The following is a 19,909-nucleotide window of genomic DNA, read 5'->3' as shown; positions in this document are numbered from 1 at the left end:
CATTAGATCAGTTTACAGAGGGAGCTTGGAGCCTGTCAGCAAAGGTCAGCCTGAGGTCCTCTCACTAAACAGCCCTCTTGTGATAGCTGTACAAGGAAAAAGGCATTAACGGAGGAAGGCTGGGGAGCCAGCTCCAGGCTGCAGGGTCCTTGCCGGGGGGATGGGAGAGGGCTGAAGTGCTGCTGAGGACTGAAGGGGCCGTGCAGGCTGATAACCCTCCTCACAGCCTTTCTCAGAAAGCCTGCAGGAAGGCACTGCCTTTCATCGAGAGGCTTTGCTGTACAGAGCGTGAGACGGACATGGGAGGAAACCAGGAAGTGTGGGCTGCTGACTTTTAATGGTTGACTCTGTTAGAAAGATCAGTTCAGCCACAGCCTCTAAGCGGGGAAGCAGGACCTAAGAGAGAGCTCCCCAAACTTGGGACGCTCTTTCTGTTGTATATTTTTTTTTTATCATTTGTCCTATATTTGCTTTTTTCCTCCCCATGGTTTTCCCTGTTAAAATCATAAACACCTGCTCTGGCACTATTCTGAGCCATGCTATTGGAGGAATCTCAGGTTTGGGCTGGTCGTTTCGGTTCAGAAAAAGATCAAATAAAGATTGAATTTAAAAGTTCACCTGTTAGCTATAGGCATCTAGCCTGTGGCCAGTGGAGCTTGTAGGACGTGCTGGAAAATAATGGTGGAAAAGACACTAGACTGGACATGTCTTCAAGGCCATCCTGCCTTCCTCATGCCATGTGTGACTGTGGGCGAGTCTCCCTGCTTCTCTGAGCCTTAAAACTGGGGATACAGGCTTCATTAGAGTCCATGCAAGTGAAACAAGAATGTTTCTCTCCGTAAATATTAACAGCTAACACTTATTAAGCATCAACCATGCTAAATATTTCACTGTCTTATTAACCCTTACAACCATATGGGGCAGATAGAATGTCTGTCCACACCCATCGTATATGTATAGTGAACCCAAAGTAGGTGAACAACTAGCCGCCTTCACACGGCCTGCATGCTGGGATGCCAGGCTGGGGCATGTGCTTGTAGTGTTTCGTTATTGACCCACTTCAGGGTGCTGTTTGGTGTCTCTCCAGGATCTGCCCGTTGGGTGCAGTGTTAGGAAAAAAGTGGGAAGGATGGGAAAGAAGAGTGTTCAGTTCTTCACGGGTGGATCTCTAAAGTCCCTCAACAGTTGCGGTGCAGTCCCAGCCGCTCAATTCCCGTCGTCCATTGGGCCCCACACTGGTTGGGACTTCATCACAGCTCTCCCCCTTCTCTGCCTTCCAATCAGGGTAAGATCTGTATGCAGTTCATAGGGGCCTGGGAGGCAGGGGTACGATGTGTTACATTGATAAAGTTCTTACAGCCTGAGCTTCGGAGAAGTTTCAGGACTCCCTGTTCGATATCCTAGCAGATACACCGCGGCTCCGCAGCATCAGAGGCTCTGGAACTGCAGGACCCCGGGGGCTCTGTGGTGTCCTGACCCTCCAAAATGGTCGAGGGACAGAGTTAGGAGGAGGTCCAGTGCTTACCCCTTCATCACCTGAAGTGGAACCGCTGTCCCTCACACTGTGGAGCGGGGGTGCCGCTCCTTGGACTGGCTGAGTCTGAAATGCGCCCAGACTAGCACTTGGGGATTACATAACAAATGTACAGAAAGGAAAAGAGCTCGAGGTTATTTTCTGAGTTGGGAAAGTTCAGCTGAGCGGCCCTGTGGATGGAAGGGGAAGAAGCTTTGGAGACAGACTCCTGATTCCTCCTCTTTTTCCCGAGCCAGGGAAGTCTGTGTGTGAAACATACTTTAGAAAACCCTTTCCCTGAACTTCCCGCCCCTGGGTGCTGACTAACACCACTTCCCCTCATTTAACTTCACGTTCGGGTAATTCGCATATAATTTGATACCTGGAAATTCATGCTGGGTGGAGCTGGAAAGAATTACTCAGCTCTTAGCAATTCAGACTCTTGGGTTATAGAACTCCGTGTGCTGCGTCCTGGTTCTCCTGTTACTGCTAACTTGTTTTGCCAATATCCTCGCTACTTATTTCTTCCTTCTGTCCTGTGAAGATGAGTGGAATTATGATACAGTATGTTTTTATCATTTAAACAGCAGAAGGGTTGTTGGCTTTTACATGTGGGCTGCCTGCTTCTTCAGTGCGTGTGTTCTTAGCTTCCTGCTCCTGTCAGCTGGTGGAATTTGATGGTGTCATAGTTTATTTCACTGCCTGCTTCTTTGTCAAGGCAGTGCCATCAGTACTTTTAAAAATGCAGTAAGTAATTATCAGGAAAGAATAAAAATGAAAAATTAGGAGGATTTTGCATTTTAAATTTGGAGTGTATGCTGATGGTCTCAAGTTCTGTTGAAGAAATTATGTATACTGTTGACACATGTATTAATATGGTGGGATCGTGGTTCTTATCATATGTGACACCTGCTTAGTTAAAGATATAAAGGCTGGGTGAACTCTGACCTGGAGCTGAGAATCAGCAGAGTTGAAAGCCAATCGGGATTATCTTGAGAATAAATCGGAATGTCCACATGTTTTGAAAGAGGACATTAGGAGCAGTTCAGATGGAAAATTGTGTGTGATGTGAAGTCAGAGGAAAGAAAAGAGAGAGTCCCTGGAGCAGCGGTGGTAAATGGACTCTGACTTGCACGCGGACTCTCCTTGGCCACAGCTTCCTAGTCCCGTGGCTGGGGAAGGACCCCCAGTCCCGTCCCCTCGGAGCATGCTGTCGTCGGGAGGCTGCGGGGACGGTAGGGCGGGGAAGAGAGGCTTGGAGGTTGTTCCCTGCGGTGGCTCCTGCTTTTCGGGTTTGAGAACTTGACTTTGGAAAGCTTCTAAATTTGTTCCTAGTGGGTTGATTTATTTTGCTGAGGTCAAATTAGAGCTAATGGCCCTAATGGTTTACAATGCTCCTAAATGGTTCTTAGCACTTAGGCAGGCTTGGCTGGCCGTGGTGGGCGGGTTTCCAAGTGTGGACCATATCATTCTGAGGGAGGGTATGTTTTTTGTTGAAGTTACTGTTGAGAGTGCAACTTATATGTGTCAGGTAGGTTAAAAGGTAACAGCAGAGTTAGTCAGACTTAATATTCAACTCTCTTGGTATCAGATCCAGGGATGCATTTGTTAACATGGGCCCTGTGGGCATGTGTTGAGGGCATCCAGCTGGGAGTTTTGTAGTTGGCGATCTCTTTGCTAGGAGTGTGTTGTTCATGAGGTGCAGCGGTGGGAGGCCTCAGACTTCCTCCGGCTGTTCCTAGTTGCTAAGTAGCTCCTGTGAGAGCAGGTAACCAGGTTAGACTGATCCCAGTGCCTGCCTTCCAGCCCTGCTGTCGTACCTGTGAGTTCACGACAAGGTCTTTGGCAAGGGGATTATGCTTTACAAAAACCTGGCTCCAGTCTCCTGATTTCTGTGTGATTGGGATCAGTAGGCAGAGCAGACAGGTGTCTACAGAGGAGCTGCATGTCTCTACTGGTTCACAGAATAAAACCATACATGTGTGTGCACAGGCAGGCTCTGTGGGCAGTGACCTCCAGGGTTGCTGGGTGCAGCCGAAAGGGGAGAGTGTGGGGAGGGCAGGGCCTCTGCCCCTGAACTGAGGTGGCGGTGCAAGGTGAAGATGGGTGTTGGTTAACAATTTCTCCATGCTTTCATGGAAGCGGGGAGGGGAGAAGCTGTCTCCAAAGACTCTTTCTTTGGCCCATCAGTTCTCAAAGTGTAGTGCTCCTTAAGTTGTAAATGTGGTTTTGAAGGCCAAGTCCAGTTGAATTCTATGATGGGTAAAATCCTATTGGCTGGCTATGGACTGAACCAGAGCTATGGAGGGTTGAGTGAGGGATGGGGGCTTTGCCTTCTAATTGCTAATGGAATGGCTACACGGTTCTTAAAACTGGGGTTCCTTTTTTCCCTCTTGTACACTCTGAAAATGCACATTCAGTATATTTGCATGCTTTGCAATCTTGAAGCTACTGTACTCATCATTCTCAGGACCCAATGGATTTTTCCCTTGACCAGTTTGAAGAATGTAATGCTACCAGTGAGATGCTTACTTCTATGGAGAAAAATCTCCACATTCATCCACTTCATCTCAAAAATATCACAGTTGTCATGAGCAGTGCTGTTAATTCAAAGACTTGGGTTCCAAGGCAGATAGATGACCATGTTTGCTGTCAAGAAGGAGTTAATTTTCACTGTTAATAAAATGAGCAGGTACATTGGGCATGACAGAACTCAAGACGCGAACCCAGAGTAGCAGCCAAAGTCGCCCTCGTGCTGTCGGTGGGAAGGCATTCTAGAATTGGTGTTTGACCATGTTCAGTCGCTTCCACGGCCACCAAGTTCTCCAGAGAAGTTTTAATTACAAACCAAGGTGATGTGGTTTCTTGAATGTGTTATAACAAATGGATGTTAGCCCAAGTAGCCCTGAGCAGCCCCCTCCATCAATAAAACCCCATAATTATCACATGCCGGGCTCCGAGGAGGAAATCACAACGTCCTGAGTGTCTAGTCGGCTATGCTTCCGGCGGCCTCCCCTTCCTGGAGTTGGAGGCAGGGCGAGGGTGTAGGGGGAGCACCCTTTCCTCAGAGGACCTGACAGCAGTGGCACACCCAGAGCAGGCTCTCTGTGCTGTCCCAGGGCGGAGCAGTCAGTAGCCCTGGGGTTCGAAGGGGGGCAGGGAGTGAGCTCCACTCTTTGGTGGTGGGCCAAGGGTGGGAGCTGGAGGGAGGGAGGGTGGTTAAAATGGAAGACCTTGAGATGGCAAATCTTTATTAGTTTTGTAAACAGCTTTAGGAAGCGCTGGGAGCATCTTGCAGGGACCCTGCAATTATCATAATAAACAGTTTTATCATCTGCTTGGCAATCAATATTGTGGCTTATGCTGCTTTAGTATCTCAGTGGTATTGATTACCTTAACAACTGGGCTGCGGTCAGCTTCCATTAACCCCTGCTCTGCCGGCAGGCTTGTGCCTTCCGTGGTTGGACAGAAGACTATTCTGGTTCCAGCCAAGGCAAGTAGTGGAATTTGACAGCTGGCCAGAGAGTCAAACACAGCTTTTATCTCAAGACGCCCAATAGAAAGAAGGGTTTTAAACAGGGAATCTGGAAGCTAATGCAACTTTTTAAAGGCGTGTTGTGTGTGTGTGTGTGGAGGTGGTGTATAAAACAATTAAAGCAGTGGGATTTCAACTGAGACTCAGGAATTTGAATGTTAAGAGTGAAAATTCTGATTCTTCCTGCTTGGGCTCTGCCCAGTCTTCTGCGCTCCACTTCTGCCCTCCCCGGGGGAAATGGACATGTGTGGAATTGAATTGTAGACTCTTGCACTTACGCCCTTATGCAACAGGCATTCCTGGGACTCTTTGAGCCTTTGTTTTACAACCCATATTTTACTTTTAGAGAGGAACCACTTGTTCAGGGACATCTAGTCCTAGGATCCAGGTTCTTCTGGCCCAGGGAGGGTCTGAAGTGAAATGGTCGATCATGAGATGTCAGAATGCTGGGGACAGATTTTGGTGCCACTTTAGATTCTATCATTCTCACTGGCTGTCCTGTCTCTGGTCTGGCGACTGTTTATATCCCTCTTTTCTCCTGATGAAACAAAGGCAATAAGGACGCTTTGCTCTATGGAGCATCTGATTGAGTCCCCAGACCAACCAGTAGTTAAGGAGTAGGTATTATATTAGTAAGTGGTAGCCATTCAGAAACTTTCTGGATGCGATCTGGCCTGCAGTAAGGGTTTGGTGGTGGTGGTGGGGTGTGTGTGTGTGTGGGGGTGTGTGTGTGGGGGGTGTGTGTGTGTTGACTTTCTATGTTTTTCTTTCTCTGTTAACTGCCCTATTTATATGCATGTGAATATATACAAATGAGGGAGGGGGAATGTGAGGTCACACACATATCCAGTGGCTTGACCCCTTCAGTCCAGTTTTAGTGTAGAATGTCATGGGGTCTTCAACACTGCAGACCCAACAGCATAGGTGCTGTTCAGCCTGAATGGCATTGACCACTAATGAGAACCCAGCTACCATAGCCAGGAGTTGGTTTTCAAAGTCGGTGAGTTTCATGGAGTCACGGGAGTGGAGGAGAGGGAGGGAGGAGGAGGCGGCAGTAGTTGGACTAGAAGGAAAGTGAGTTATGCTGGCAGCTGCCACTTCTCTGCCCTCCTTGCCAGGCTGTAGCCTGTGGCTTTCTTATCCCCGTGGCTGCCCCATAGGAACCAGGAGGTGAAGTTTATTAGATACGGAGGTCAGTAGATAGGTGTGTGGTGAAGGTGAGTGCCACAGGCTGAGCTTGGAGAAGCCCAGGTGGGTACAGGCCGGGGTTGCAGGTGTACTGGATTCCTGGCATGGGATACAAGCCCCAACAGGGTAAGGGTCCATATGTGAGAGGGTTAAGAGGCCAGGCCATAGAGTCTGGACAGCAAGATGCAAGGCTATTGGCTCTATCTGGTGAAGCCCAGGGTACTAAGAGCAAGACGAGACCTTGGTATCAAGTCACAGGCTTAATGAGTAGGGCTGAGCCTATAGATGTCAGTGAGTAGATAGACCTTTGCAGGAGAGGGAAGGGCCCCAGAGAGCCATGGGGAGTGTCTTCTGCACAGGGCTGGAGATTCCGCACAGGGCCATGGTTTAAGCAAGCCTTCCCTTCTGACTGACCACACCTTACCAGGTCGCCCTCCCTCTGACCGGCTGTCAGAGGGTCCCCGTCCTGGTCTTCCTATAATCTGGACTCATCCTCTCCATCCCCCCTCTGCTCAGACTGCCTTGGTTCTATAAATGGGAAAGTCGTATTTCAGGCAGAATGCTCTTCCTAGAAATGTCAGTTATGTCAGTCGGTTAGACTGAGAGCAATGTGGGCAGCAGTTATTAGGCTGACCAGAGTTCCACTGTTTTCCATCATGGTAGGGCCTGCAGCTCACAGGGTTCCACCTGATGGCAGAGGGTAAGCTGGACTGCTCACCCCCACAGAAGAAGTGGTAGTGTTTGTGATGGAAATGAGAGCAGCGCCCCAGTTTTGGTTTTATGTAGATTTGTGCCCTTTGGTTGGGTCATGGTGCAGTCCTACTGTGGCCCAAATCACCCTTCACCTTATCCCGATGGTCTGACTCGAACTCTGTGTTGAAATCAGCTCTTCAAAGTGTGACCTCATTCATGAGGAGCTGCTAGACCTCAGCAGCTTTTACTCTCTTCTTTCCACAAATAGTTTTTAAGCTGGGTGTTCAGACCGATTCGGGTGGCAGTATTGTCTCTGCCTGCTCCCATCTGATGTCTTGTTGTGACCTGGGTCTTTGCTTCAGCACTTGGTGCTTCACTGGGTGCTTTTCCTACAACGGTTTCAGGTACAATCGATATGCAGTTTCAAGACTCAACTGTCTTCCATCCAGGCTCTTCCATCTTGGCTGTGTGGAACAACCCAGTATTTGGTGTTATTTATAACTCTGCTTTTTAAGTGTGAGCAGTGAAATATATTTTGGGGGTCTTTGGTATACTCAGGTTTTTTCCATACATATTTAGAAGATAAAGTGTGATTTTGAAGGGTTGGGAGAGGCTCTTCTGTTTAGGAAAGAGTTGAACGCTGGAGGCATGACCCGGAAACCTGCCCCTGGTCCCTGATCGGCTGCTGACCAGCTTGGCAACCTTGGGAAAAGAGTGACTCGTGGTAGTCCCTCTGGTGTTCGAGGAAATCTTTTAAACTTGTAAAATCTGAATTAGGATTCCTATTTTATCTATTTAATAAGACAAGATCGTTGGATATCAAGTGCGAAATGAATATATGTTTGAAATGTGTAAAACCCACGGACATTGAAGAAATGTCGGTGTCTCTTCCTGGGACGGTAGTGCTGCGTGTGACTGTTTTCTTGGGTCAAAATACTAAGGTTACTGTGAAAAAGTTTATGCAAAGACAATTTCCCAGGGGCCCACAGCGTGGTGACGGGAATATGTGGGCCCACATGTGGCAAGAAGCCCACTTATCATCCAGCCATCCCACTTGCGGGGGAGCATGAGAGAACCAGCCCAGCGGGAACCAGCTAGGTTCAGACTTTACAAAGCCATTACGGTGACTTATAAAACATTCATACTGAGCTGAAAGACAGTCCGCTCAAAAACAATGCTTGGTAAATAAACATTGCTTATTTTGTAAACTCACCAAAGGTGTTTTAGATTATTTTTTAACCCATTAAATCAACAAGCAGAGACTTTGAACTTACCAGTGGATGTGTTTTTCTTAAGCAGAATTTGGCTCCAAGCTCTAAATCAAGCTCTTACAAAATCTTAGGCTGTTATGTGGCCCGTTTTTGCTCAGCAGCGATAGTGCTAGTCGCCACGTGTGAGGTGTCGGGGGCTGTGCCTGAGCGGGGTGCACACTGTGGTCTCCTCCTCTGCCCTCCTGTGCCTTAGCACTCGGACCCTGGGAAGAGGGGTTGGGGCGGGGTCAGCAGGCGGTAAGTCTGAAGGAGATAGCCGGGACTAAACCACTTCTTAGGAAGTCCTTCAGCTCTTCTGAAGAAAGGAGAATCCATTATTTCTTTGGGTGGGGGGAGGGCTTAGCTTGTCACGAATATGTCAACTCAAGGCTGAGAAGTTTGGCTGTGGCCAGTGCTGTTCTCTTTTCACAAAATGCTTCTAAACTGGGGAAAGACAGGGCTTTCTTTTTTTTTAAGAAGACAATTTATTATGTAAAGATAGGATTATATAAGCGATCCCATCACCTAGACTTAACAAGTCATCTTTTGTCTGATTTGTTTAATCTCTCTGTTCATTGGCTTTGATTTAATGCCAGTCAAGGATATAATGATGATACCAAGGATATCAAGGATTCCCATTTTTTTAGGTGATAATATTGTCTTTATATAACAAAACTAACAGATTCTTAACATCATTGAATCCCAAATCACAATTGAGACCTACCTGGTTGCCCCCACAGTGGCTATTAACAGTTGGTTTGTTAGAGTTGGTGTCCAGGTGAGGTCTACGTAAATGCCTTCAGTCGTTTGGTTCTTAGGCTATTAACCCAGAACAGCCCCCGCCCTTCGTTTCCGCTTCCTTATGTGCCCCCCACCCAGCCAACCCATGGATTTTGAAGGCTAATGGGGAGTAGCTATGGGTGGGAGGAAAGCACTGTTCATTTGGTGGCCCAGTCCTGGAGCTGGCTCTGCCTCTGACCAGCTGTCTGACCTTGGGCAAACCTCCAACAGCCTCTGGGCTCCTTACTCTTGTCCATCAGAAGAGGCAGTGCGACTGAACGGCTTCAAACCCAGGCTCTGTCATTGGCCTTCCCTGAGAGACCAGGGACACAGGATTGCAGGCTCTGCTTGTTTGCAGTCCTTATCCCAGTTTTTGCAATTGGTAATTTATTGGTACTAAATAATCCCGAGCAGTTGGCTTGTTCTTTTTCTCTTGGACGTGGGGAATAGTGTACCTAAGACAAAGTTGTTATGTTTTCTTTCCAGACTTTTAGAAAGCTTAAGTCTAATTTATGCCTCAATGCATAGGTTATTACTGTACACATATTTAGCTCAGATTTTCTTCCACTCTTGTTTTTCTTTCCTTTTTTTTTTGTTTGTCTTGGCCTCAACTTATGCTATGGTGTTGCATTGTATTCTTGTGGGGAGTATAAATAAATGGCTGTGTGCTGGGAACTCTTGTGACCCCATCTGTAAGCTCATGAAGACCAGGCGTCCATAGGGGTTGCCTGTGTGGGCCACAGTAGGTGCCCAGTAAACGTTTCCTGATAGAGCCTGGTTAACATACTGCCATCACTTAAACATTGAAAACTTTCCATTTTAGTGGTCAAGAGTTGTGTTTGCACCACTATTAATTCTGTGACTGAGTTGTTCTCTGATTCACATTTTACATGGCAAAACAGTCAGAGGAAGTCTGGTAAACCACCTGCCTGGCCAATTTTATGTTTTTGTTTTTGTAGAATTTGTGTTTGAGTAGATCTAGCTTCCTCCTCACCCCAAAAGGCCTTTGGTGAATGAAGCCATATTTGCTGGACAGGCAGTGCAGGCAGGGGGTGGGAGGGAGGTTGGATCTTAACTGCCAGGACAGTTTGCCACTGGTTCCAGCCTTGGACACAAGGGGCGCTGTTGTTGGGATGTTCAGGATGTTGGAGGGGGTGCATCAGAATCTGTCATTTGTTCTATCTGGAAAAAAATGAGACCGGACAACCAGGTGACTTCCTCTTCTCTCACAACTCAAGTGTGAGTGAGCACACTCTCTCTTTGACTCTCTCTGGCTGCCTTTGCTGTTCACGAGAGACTTGCTGATTCTCAGTAAGGCATGGGCCCCACCTGGCTCTGCCTCCTCCGTGGCCCAGGGGACAGAGGGATGCTCGTCCTTCATCCTGGAGTGTTAGGGGGGCGTCGGAGTCCACACACCACGAGCACCAGCACGGTGCCTGGCACGCAGCGGACGCCCAGTAGGTGGTAGGTACCTGCAGGACCCTCTCTGGAGTGGCCGAGGGTCATATTTTCAACTATTACTTAATGTCCTCTTCTTTCCTTGTTTGTTGACACTTGGAAAAAGATCCTTTAAGCATTCGTTTTGAGGGGCCTGGTTTTCAGGGCTCCTGTGCGGGGCCCCTGGAGAATGTCTCTGTCCTCCACAGAGAAGAGCCGGGTGCCCTTGCTCGTTGAAGGAGCCCGGTTGACGTTCCTCTCCCAGCCAGCTGCTCTCCAAGCCAGCAGCCTGGTGTTTATCCTCTCATCGACATGCCGGGGACAGCATTTCTCATCCTGTGCTCCACGGGGACTTAGTCCAGAGGAAGGCAAGACCCCTGGGTGGGGGGACAGGGGTTGGTCGGTCCTGGGTGTGGCAAGGAAGTTGAGGCCCATGGCTTGCAAGTTTTCTTCTAATGGAATTTCCCATCACTTACTGCCCTGCTGATTTCTGATCAATGAAAATGAAATTGCATCACCTCCTCAGAGGCTCCACGTATGCCTGCTGCTTCCAGCTGTGTCAGTTCCGGTAAAATAATCTCATCAGGCGTGCGAGAGGGTAATAGGAAATAAAAATAAAAACCCACAATTAGCAAGAGGCCTTGCAGCTGAGTAACACTTTCCATCCCGGAGACAGAAAGAGCTGGGGAGTGAATGCTTAGGAAAGATTCCCTTAAAAAAAAAAAGGCAGGAAATTTTCCAGCCCTCTTTTTCTCCAGCACTTTTTTCTCACTTCTCCGGACTTCCCCCCGCATCCATGTGAGAATGGTGTACAATTGTGCACAGGTTTTTCCCGCCCTACTTTTGGGGTCAGTAGAACTTCTGTGTGATGAGCACATGGTGGGGGGCGGGATTTGCTTTACTGTCTTCTGAGTACTCTGAAGATAGACACCAAATGAATTAATAGAAATTCCAGCTTCTACTGACTGGTGACAAAGGGCCAGATGGTTGTGGGGACAGCTTAAAGCCAAGTTAAGTTTAGTGAATAGACTTCTCGGAGCTGGTTCATTTTAATTCCTAGACTTTATGCTTCAGTTACCGGCCCCGTTAAAAACAAGACTTCCTCCTCTGCATTATTCCCCGTAACTCCCCGTACCGTGTCACAGATATGAAGCTCTGTCAGAGCTCGCTGTTTGGGCGGAGCCGCCCCGCTGTGGAGTGCAGCAAACACGGGGGACACACCATCCTCAGCACCTCCTTGATAAGGCTCGGGGAGGTTGAACACTGCTTCCAGAACATTGTGCCACTGTGTGTGTGAGCCGTAAAGTCACCGGGTCCAGCTTAAAGAGGAACGGAGGCCAAAGGAACCAGGATGGGGAATACAAAGGGCTGCTGAGGCTGGAAACCTGTTGGATCACCTGTGAGGAGCCAGTGGAAAGCAGATCCTATCATCTCTTGTCAACTCGACAGCATCACACGAGAAGAAATGCTTGTGTGTAGTCCAGAGCTTCCGTGGTTTTGGCAGTTTCTCAGAGGCTGTTCGAGGGACAGGATGCCCTTTCTCCCAGGGGTGAAAATCCTGGGCTGTCGGGAAACAGTCAGTCTCAAACATCCCTAATGTTCCTTTAATTGGTGGCTCCCACGTGGATTGAGGACAAGACTCTGAGAGGGATTAGCACGGCTGGAGGATATGGTAGGATGATCTGAAGTGTGGGGGCCACAGTGACCTCGGTGCTATAGGGTTTCAGGGCAATTGCTCAACCTGCCAAACTGTGTGTCGCAATAGCTGAACTCTGTGTTTAAATGCAGGGGACGTCAGAGGTCATCACTGACCATATCTGGCTAATAGGAGGACAGATTCTGGCAGTAGAGCAGGAAGACTGAAATGAGAGGAGCAGCCACCTGGATAATTGCGTGATACAGTAAATCCAGAGCCGCATGAAGGGGCTGAGTCTGTACCACCAGTGCCCTGCCTGTTGCCATCTAAGCTCTTACTCTGCATGTCTGGATTCTAATGAGAACAAGCTAGTAGGAGTCTGTATTGATAGGAGGGATACTGTATATATTGTAGGCATGCAGTAAATACTTGTGTGGGTGAGTAAAAATCATTAGAGCAACCAGTCGGTGTGCATAGGAGCTTAAAACTAAGACCAGTGGAGCCAGAACCCCACTAACCTGTTTATTCTTGTGGCCTAAGGCGTTGGCCCCATGAACTGACCAGGTTGGAGTCCCCCAGTCTTAGCATGGCTTGACGTGGGATTCTCTTGCAGCTGCCGGGACAGTTGCCGCAACTTTTTCTTGTTTAGGTGCTGTCTAGGATTAGAACTGCAGGCTGGAAGTTTTAGTGGGATCAGCAGAGTTCTTGGGGCAGAAGGAGAATGGGTGCCACTTCCGAAGGGAAACTGAAGTTTTGTAAGGTTAACGTGCATTTTTCATAGGTTTGTGTGTTTGCACAGATATGTTTCTCCTCTCTTAGACACTTAGCACAAGGTCTTGATCTACATTGATCACATTTTATGACTTGAACTGGCAATTCGCCCCCAGGGATCAGCCCTAACCAGGGTGTTCAGGAAGCCATTAAGGAAAAATATGTAACCACACTGGTTCCCAAACTCAATTGTTCGGTCTTAGCAGTGCTCGGAGAAGAGACGTTCGGGCGTAATTAACCCAAGTACCGTTTAGCGTGGCCGTGGCGATTCTTCACAGTAACTGTTGACCCCAAAGCAGCGTTTGGACCAGCAAGAAGGAAAAGACCATCTGAGCCATTTTTGCGGAGTTTGTGAGGATGAAATTATTACCCACAGTCACTTGGTTCTTTGGGCAGCTTCCGGAAGGTTGAAGAAGTGCAAAGTCTTGGATCCTCACACTGGAAGAAGAAGATTTTCTTTGTTGTTTTGCCTAATTCCTAGGGCCACTCTTTGAAGTGGCCAGTGGTAAATGTGTCTTGATTTCTTCTTCTTGATTAAAAGTAACAGAGCAGATAATGGGCTTCCTAATTGCCATGTGGGATGGAGGAGGGTCTGTGAAGAATAGGACACGTAGTTAAGTTTTACCCTGTCCACCACCCAACTGGGCGTTAGGCTTTGGAATTTGAAAGCCCTTCAAACCCCGCCTGGGGGACAGAGTGGTGTCCTGTTGGGTCCCTCTCCAAGCCTCCACAGCCCTGATGGCTGTCTTGTTCCACTTGGTGTCCACTTTGCTGTAAGGAAGGAATTGAAATTGAGATACCTACATAGGCCCACTGGGATTTCAAGGCTACCCAGTGTGAAATATGTTCTCAGATCTTCAGTATTTCAACCTTTGGATTGTAACACAAAGCTATCGAGGAGGAGAGTCTGTGTTGGAATCACCATCCCCAGCGTACCCACCAAATAGCAATTTGGAGAGCTCCTAGGAAAACAGCCCGGAGCGGTACCTGGGGGCACCTCTCCCCGGCCAAGGCACACCCCTCCTGAGGCACGAGGAAGGCCCTGTGGGGAGGTGAGGCCTCTGTGTGGTGATCCTGCTCCCTCTTTAGGCCCTTGCCAGTGGCCAGCCTTCCAGAGCCCCTTCCTGCTTTACTTATTGGTGCCCCTGGCTCCCTGCTGCTTGAAAAGCTGTTTATGCTAACGAGCCAGGGAAGATCTGAAGAACTTGCTGTTTCTGTGCTGGTGAGGGGCACGCGCCTGTGTGCGTGTGCGTGTGCGTGTGCGTGTGCGTGTGCGTGTGTGTGTGTGTGTGTGTGTGTGTGTTGCCCCTTTCATGAGCCTTCCAGAGGCAACCCTTGTTTCTTTCGTCATGGCACCGATTCTGGAGCCCTGCGCCAGAGCTCACCTGGACGGTGAGCCCACTGTGTGGCCTCCTTCCCGCCGGGAGGAAGACACTCCTTTTTCAAAGAGTCCTCTGGGAGACGCCTGTTGAGGAGAACTTTCTTTCCCCAAGGCCGCCTCTCACCCGGTCCTCACCTGCGTTTGCCATCCGTTCTGTGCACAGCAGGTGGAGTTACTGGAGAGCGCGGGTTTTTCTCTATCCAGAAGAGTCGGATGGGTTTCCCAGGTGTTGCCACAGGACCAGAAAAATCAAGCAGCTGTCAGAGCTTATTTGTTCCTTTATGGATTAGATATGCATAAAAGAAAGCTGAAGTTCATGGCTGCTTCTACCTGCATTTCTGAAATAAGTGCCAAGACGGAAGGAAGGGAGGGAGGGAGGGAAAAAAATCTGCCCCAGTTTGGTTTCTCGTGGCTATGTGCAGCCTTGAACTACAAGTTACTCGTGGTATTCAAATGAACTGTTCTGCTGATAACTACTGAATAAGAATTCGGGAAGCCTGGCAGACTCGTTGTCCTGTTAAACCAGGGAGTGTGGCTTTGATCACTCTTTCCATGAGGTGGAAACCCCACGAGTTCAGTGGTGTGTAGTCAGCTGACCCCCCTCGTCCCCTGAACAGAAGTGTGTCAGGGATTTGTGAGGTGTCCTGGACTCCTGTTCCATCGACCGGCTGTTTAAGGTGGCTGGAACAGGAGGTGATTTTATGGACTTCTGGCCCTCTGTAGTGCTGAATTGGAGATAATAATTACAATGCTGTAAACCACAAACTACTGAAATGCTCAGGAATCATACCTGAACCTCAGAATCAGGGTATTGGGTCTTGAATGATTAATTACATGTAATATCGAGATCAGCGTGCTCCCATTGCTGTTATTTAAGGTGTCTCCTTAAGAAAGCTTGCTGTTAAGTTTTTTGTCCATAACACATGCTCAGTGTTGTGCTGGAGGACGAACAGAAACATAAGCTGATTTTTGCCCTCAAGGAGCTTCTAGTCAAGTTGTAGAGATAAAAACAAAGGCAGTGAAAGCAGGAGGAATTGTTCTCCTGACTGGGGTGGTGAGGAGTGTAGAGAGGAGAGAGGCCTCTGTGGGCCTGAGTGATAACAGGGGTGTCATTGCCTGCCTGGGACCTGAGCTCGTGCTTCTTAAAGGATGTTGCAGGTTTGGATGTGTGTTGAGGAAGAGAAGGGATATCCAAGGGGCTTGGGGCTGCAGGAGCCAAGGTGAGAATGTGGAACACTGTGAAGTTGATGGGGAGGAGACCCCCCTGCGAGGGGGAAGTAAGGGCGGTGATTGAGTAGTAGTGCAGGGGGAGAGTTTAGAGAGTTTGCAGACTGGTCTGCAGAGTGTCGAGTTTGAATATTTTGGCGGTTGGTTCTTGCGTGGGAAGGGCACCTGAGGAATATAATGTCGGGATGACTAGCGTGAACCCCCTTTCTGTGCTCTGAAATCAAAGCTGGTACCTAGAGTTCCATCCGTGGAGACCAGGGTGGTCAGTGGGGGGCAGGGCCGTTTGGACAGGTTGAGCCGTGCGGAGCGCCGAGTGATGGGAGGCTAGCCACTGAGAGATGGCTTGCGGTCTAGGGAAAGTGTGAGAGACATATTCAAGTGATAAGTCAGGGATGGAAGGTTTTGTTTTGGGAGTCAACTCATAATTTCAGTAATTGAAACCACAGAAGTAGTTAAGGTAGTTGATGTACAGAGATAACAGCAGAGAGCCAAGGGGAAAAAGTATGATGGTAGGAGAACAGAGGAGGGATTTGTGTGGGTTAAAGAAATGGGGATGCTATCAAATAAGCGGAAACGAGCTATGGGATCGGGAAGCAGGGCCGGCAGCGTAAAGTTCGGAGATAGAAAAAGAGCCAGGAAACTATGTCAGAGAAGCAGGAGGGAAAAAGATTTCCAGGTGTTGTGGTCAGCAGTTTTGAACGCAGGGAGATTGATGAGGACGAAAGCAGAGGAGGAAAAACCATTGGCCGCCACGAGGAGGGCACTGGTGACCTCAGGGCCTTCTGACCCAGTGTCCAGCCCTTTCCTCCAGGGAGCCCGAGCCTCCCCTCCAGGGTGCGGCCTGGCGACTGCGCATCTTCACCGAGCCTCACAGCTGGTTCCACTGCCCAGCAGAGCTTGAGAACTGTCCATGCAGATCAGACTGCGTCTCCAGACACAGGAGGACGAACTCACCTGGCCTTCTGGAATCAGTGTTGAGGAAGAGATGCAGGGGGCAGAGTCCACTTGTTTAAAGAAGCCAAGATACCGAGGGAAGGACAGAGAACATTGTCTAAACCAGCAGTGTCGGTGGGTCAGACTCTTACCCAGGAGCTCATGGGTTTGTGGAATACGGGAGAGAGGTGAGTGAGAGGGATCACCGGTAAAATCCTATAAAAAGCCCTTTTTGGTTTTTTAAAAAGATTTTATTTATTTATTTATTTTTAGAGAGAGGGGAAGGGAAGGAGAAAGGAAGAGAAACATTGATGTGTGGTTGCCTCTTGCACACCCCCCACTAGGGACCTGGTTCGCAACCCAGGCACGTGCTCTGACTGGGAATCGAACTGGCGACCCTTTGATTTGCAAGCCCGCACTCAATCCATTGAGCTATACCAGCCAGGCCCTATAAAACCCTCTTATTATTAATCTTCAGGGAAAGGACAACATACCCCAGTGTAGAAATAACAGGGAATCCACGCAAGAAATAAAAATTGCCCATAAGTGTCTGCAGATGGGTTCTTTCTTGCTAGCAAAAAAATGTTTAAATGAGATATGATTTCTTGCCTGCCACATCAACATTTAAAAAATAATAATAATACACACTGTCGATGGTGGTGCGGAAACGCCGACACTCCCACGCCAGTGTGAGCATCAGACTTCCCTGGAGGGCGGTTTGGCGTGTGCCTGGGAGCCTTAAATATTCCTAGCTTTGAGCCAATACAGTTGCTGGCTCAAAAGCTAGGAATGTCATGAATAAGAGCCTAGGTTTTAGAGTAGCAGGGAAGGCTTACCTGGTCAGAAAGGCTGACTTAGCTAGTATGTGACCTGCGTAAGCTATTTAACCCTCTAAGCCTCAACTTCCTCATCTGCAAAATGGACTGTTTTGAGGATCAAGTGAAATAATGCATATTTGAAAGTTCTTAGAAGGATGCCTGGCCTGAATGGGTAGTAATGGAACTGCTACTTATTTTTATTAGTTATTTTGTTAATTATATACACACAAAGATTTACAAGAGCTTATTACAGCTTTCACGGCAAAATATTAAGTGTTGCCTAAATCCACTAATAGAATCTAGTGAAATTATGCTGTGTCCATAGGATGCAGTGTCTATGCAGCCATCAGTTCTAACTTACGAAGAATATTTAATATCATGGAAAGACTGTCCTGCTTAATGAAATTAAAAGGGCAGTCCACATAAGGAGCAGTGTGGTCTGAGGTTGGTAAAGAACATCTGTGACCATAGATTTGCAGAGAGAGGAAAAAATCAAAATCTATATACCTACCAGTGGCTGTCTGGCTGGTAGAATTACAGGTGATTTTTATTTTAGCATCCAATTTAAAAAATAATTTCATACTACATAGAGAAACTGTTCAAAATAAATTTAACATTGTGAGATGCTCTGCCACCTAATGTGGGGGGATTGGTGCTTTTATGGTGATTAAATCCAGGTCAGGAGAGAACAGTTCAGGCTGGTGATGGACGAAGGATGCTGGGCTTCTGTTGTCAGTGTATGGCGGAAAAGCCTCAGAGCGGAGGCTTAAGTAAGTATCTGAGTATTGGAATACGAGTGCTGGAATACCGGGTTCAGTTGCCCCACACCCGTTTTGAGAACAAGGTAGAGTATGAGTAGTAGCTGGGTGGTTTTGCTTTTTATTACTGTACCCACAGCCCTGGTCATTGTGGAACTGTGGGTGTATCTATGTAGATAGCATAAAATTCTGCTCCCCTAAATATCAGCTCATCTCTTCCAACACCCACAGACCGGGTTCCCAGACCTGGCTCTGTGTCCGATCTCACACTCCCTCCTCCTCCCCTTCATGACTCCACTGTGACCAGAATGTCGCGGTGGCTGTGGGTTCCCTGCAGAATGGACTGAGCCAGCACTTTTCACTTCCAGGCTGATTTATGTTCACGCTGGAAAGAGCACAGATGCACTTATTAGCAAACACGCAACCCAGGGCCTGACGATTCTCTGGGCCTTCCAGGCAGAGGACCTACTGCAGCACCAGGGGCCTGCTCAAGCACGTGTTTGTTCTCTGACCTCGCCATAGTTACAGAAGAATTCTTAGGGCTACTGGGAAATTGCTACCAAGCAGATGGAATCTCACCTATTTATGGTTTAACACTTATTGACTTGTATGCAGCAGCGGTACACAAATACAGTTATTGTACAAAGCACAAGAAGGCATTGGGTGTGGTTCTTCAGTGGATTCCTAGCTAAACTGATGAGGACATTATTTCTCTGCTTTTTGAATGAAGTTTCTACTTATCTGAGAATCTGGGTTGCCTTTTTTTTTTTTTTTTTTAAATGAGGGAGGGATGGTTTCTTCATTGTTGCGGATCTTTCTCTCTAAGGTTTTAGTGCCGATTGAGCAATGCTCACCCTCTGTAGGTTGTCAGGTTCTTCTTTTCTATGGTGGCTGCCCTTGTCCTTAATTTAGAACTGCTTTCACCAAGTTAGGGAAATCTGAGTCAGCATACGGGACGTCTTGGGTCAAAATCTTTCAGCATTGTGTTGCTTGAAATTCTACTCCAGTTAGAATGGCCACTTGCCTTCTCCAGCTAAAGCGCTCTATCTAGAACCTCTTGGCTGAGGAATGAAGATCAGTTTCCTGTCCTTGCCTGTCTTGACCTCCCTCCTTTCCTGAAGCTGTGCCAGTGTGAATTTCACGTGAAGGTAAGGGCACGGGGATCCGGGTGGGTTGGCTGTTCATACGCCTTCGGAGGCCAGTAATGCAGCGTTCTTATACTGGACATTATCTTTTTCTTTTGACGTAATTTCAGATGTACAGGAAAGTAGTAAGAGAACAAAGAATCCTCTTACTCTTTGTCCAGACCCTTCCCACGTGGTAACAGTTTTCTTGTTTTTAGCTGTCTGTGCACACACACACACACACACACACACACACACACACACACATTTTCCCCAGACCATTTGAAAATTTGAGACATCATGCCCCTTCACCTCTAAATATATCAGTGTGGATTTCTTAAAAGCAAAGACATTCTTCTGTATAACCACACTGTAGGTATCAAAATTAGGAAGTTAACATTAGTAATACTGCGACTGTCCCATGTACAGACTGTATTCAGATTTTGCCTGTTGTCTTAGTGATGCACATTACAGGAAAAGAAAATCTCGGGTTGTGTTATGCTCCTTTGTCGCATCTCTTCAGTCTCCTTTCATCTGGAACAGTCCTTCAGTCCGTCTTGCTGCGTTCCAGGACCCTCACATTTCTGAACAGCGTAGGGTGTTTCGTAGGCTGTTCTCAGTTTGGATTTGTGTGATGTTCCCTCATGATTGGATTCAGGTCTCGCACTGTTGGCAGGAACAGCAGGGAAGGGATGCTGCGTTCTTCTCAGTGTATCCTCTCAGGAGGCACATGACGTCTGTCTCATTCTCCATGATCTTAACTTTGCTCACGTGGTTACCGTGGTGTCTGTCAGGTTTCTCTGCTGTCAAGTTATCGTTGTCCTTTCTGGAATTAGTAAGCATTTTGTGGGGAGGTGCTTTGAGA

The 19,909-nt window shown here is 47.9% G+C and overlaps 1 protein-coding gene across 6 annotated transcripts in view; it reads left to right on the top strand.

Moving 5' to 3' along the window:
- Window positions 1-19,909, top strand: part of ZFHX3 (zinc finger homeobox 3) — a 242,925-nt gene that overhangs the window by 56,515 nt on the left and 166,501 nt on the right. The window contains exon 1 of one of the 6 annotated variants that reach the window (XM_053666739.1): window positions 15,109-16,532. The exons of the other annotated variants lie outside the window; for them this stretch is intronic. The gene's annotated coding sequence lies outside the window, so the exon portion shown is untranslated. Of the gene's footprint in view, window positions 1-15,108; window positions 16,533-19,909 lie in introns of those variants that run through there. 6 annotated transcript variants of the gene reach the window in all.

The sequence above is a fragment of the Artibeus jamaicensis genome, unplaced genomic scaffold (genome assembly GCF_021234435.1).
Source record: "Artibeus jamaicensis isolate MK-2021 breed Jamaican fruit bat unplaced genomic scaffold, CSHL_Jam_final contig_464, whole genome shotgun sequence".
NCBI classification, from domain to species: Eukaryota; Metazoa; Chordata; class Mammalia; order Chiroptera; family Phyllostomidae; genus Artibeus; species Artibeus jamaicensis.
Note: the sequence above shows the minus strand (reverse complement) of the source record. Positions and strands in the feature narration are given on the sequence as shown.